This window comes from Brassica oleracea, chromosome C7 (assembly GCF_000695525.1).
Source record: "Brassica oleracea var. oleracea cultivar TO1000 chromosome C7, BOL, whole genome shotgun sequence".
In the NCBI taxonomy this organism is placed as follows: Eukaryota; Viridiplantae; Streptophyta; class Magnoliopsida; order Brassicales; family Brassicaceae; genus Brassica; species Brassica oleracea.
In genome coordinates this window covers 23,264,554-23,267,205 of record NC_027754.1, presented here as the reverse complement: position 1 = coordinate 23,267,205, position 2,652 = coordinate 23,264,554, and positions in this window count along the sequence as shown.

Below are 2,652 nucleotides of genomic sequence, written 5' to 3'. Positions count from 1 at the left end.
ATTGGCGCGATGTCACAATATATGTGATCTGTGTAATAGGGACCAATGGAGATAGCGACTATTGCGCGTTGAGAGATACGTACTGTGGCACTGTCATTGAGCCAACCCAACGTGTAAGGAGATGGGTGATTTTCACTTAGTAAACCCAATTTGGTGACAGCCTTTTCTGAAATTACATTCCTGCAACTTCCTGAGTCGATTACGAAACTGCACACACGCCCTTTGACTGTACACGTCGAGCGAAAGATGTTTGTATGCAGTCATTGTTCATCGTTTCTGCGAGGAGTGATGCATGATCGTCTTAGGACTAGCATGTGACCCATGTCTCTCGTGGTTTGGAAGGATTTCATCATCACCGTCCGCTTCTTCTTCCTCCTGTGAATCATACACATCGTGCTCCTCTATATCCTTTGCTATAAGACCTCGGCGCGTCGCGTGGGGGCAGGCCGTTTGTCTGTGCCCTTGTTCTCCACAAGAATAACAACGGAGGGCGTTAGGTCTTGTTGATCGTCGGAGGGTCTGTTCCTCTTTAGTGCCGGGTTTTGTCGAGGGGTTTACGGTGTCGCCAGCGTCTTTCGTTGCTGTTGATGGCGCATTGCTTCCCGACTGCTCCTTATTGCGATTGGATTGTGCAGCCCAATTGGATGATCGTGATTGTTGTTCGAATGATGCGGCTCGCCTATGTGCTTCTCCTATTGTCGATGGATCAAATTGTGCCATCGCTGTTTGGATTTGTGGTCGTAGGCCTCCAATGAAACGAGAGACAAGTTGGACTTGACTATCGTTAATCTCATTCCTCGTTAAGAGGAGTGAAAATTCCTCTGCATACTCGTCAACACTACGGTTTCCTTGTCTCAGGTTCTGGAGTCTTGTATACATGGTGCGTTCGTAATTGTGAGGCAAGAATGTCTGACATAGGTGTTTTGACAGTTTTTCCCATGATTGGATTGGTGGTTTCCCGGTACGTGACCGTGTTGCTTTAAGTTGTTTCTATCATGTCGCGGCATGACCGCAAAATTGTGTTGCCACGAGTGGAACACGCCTTGCTGGAGGCACCTGTTTGAATTCAAGTATCTCCTCGACTGTTATCAACCAGTCAACAAGATCATCACCACGTAAGCCGCGATGAAATTCGGGTATCTCAACTTTAAAGCTGTTTTCCAACGGGTATTGTAGTTATCATGTTGTTACATATCTCGCAGAAAAAGGCGATGATGTTGATCATCTTCTGCATCGTCGACTGGATATAGTGGTTGGTTCCTCTGCTGTCGTCGAACGTCTTGTTGTTGTTGTGGGCGTTGATGGTGGTGCTGTGGCTGATGAACGGGTCATTGTTGCTGTTGGTGTTGTTGCTGCGGAGGAAGTTGTTGTTGCGGTGGTACTACTTGCTGGATATTAGCACCGTGGTGGTTCTGTGTATCCAAGTGAGTAAGTAAGGTTGTCATAGCATCCATACGAGCCGTCAATGATTCGCCCAACTGGAGGACTGAGTTTTGTATCGATGTCTGAATGGTGGTGGCGAAGGACTTTTGTAACTCTTCCAGTATTGTTCGGAGATCCGCAACGTCAATAGACGTTCCTTCGGTCGCTTTCTTTGTCATGATAACGAGAGAAAAAATCCAGAAACCTTCTGATTCTGATACCAAATGATACCAACTGATGTAGCGGAAAGCTTCTAGGTTTTGTGAATACTCTTCACAATGCTTAATCAAAAGCTCTTTAGGATTTGTGAATACTCTTCACAGTGGTTATAAAAACCACTTAGATTGGAAATACTCTTTCCCGTGATATAAAGCTCGTATAAAATATATCTCTTATTAAATCATTATCAAAACTATCGAATACAACTATAAGCGTAGAAGGCTATTTATATGAAAACACATGTTGGGGTCAAAATCGGTCACGACGGAATTAATGTCTGAAAGTCCGTAAAAATCGGACTTGAACGTTTTTACGAAAAATAAATCTTCGAAAAAGAATTGCGGTCTTCGGGAGATAGCATCGAAGGGTAGACGAGAACGCATGGACTAATGTCGTATCGATGTTTCGGAAGAGCTCGGTCGCTACGTAGCGACCGAGCGTCCGTTCCGCTTGGTCGCTACGAAGCGACCGAGCGTCCGTTCCGCTCGGTCGCTATGTAGCGACTGAGCGTCCGTCCCGCTCGGTCGCTACGTAGAGGCTGAGCTCTTCCGAAACGTCGATACGACATTAGTCCATGCATTCTCGTCTACCCTTCGATGCTATCTCCCGAACACCGTAGCGAACCCATTTCACGATTCCCCGCCATTATAAGTTATTGAACAAACTTTACCGTAAAAACCGCGGAAAGTTCGTTCTTTATCGAAAGAAGCCATAATAAACGCTTCGAGTCGGAAGACGGCCCAAAGGGACCTAAGACATGACTCGAAGCCCAACTTACGATTTCTTAACCAACAGCCCGTAAGCCGCATGATGGTTTACGCTTGGTTCGCAAGGAAAGATAAATGTCAAGTTTCCGCAGATAAATACGAAATTTTGAAGATAATTACGAAGATCGGAAAAAATGGAATATCTCCATTTTTATGCTATGGCGGCTTAAGGGCAGAAGGGGAAAAGCGTAAACTGACCTTGGAGCCAGTATATAAGGAGTCCTAGGCGGAAGGCAAAGAGGAT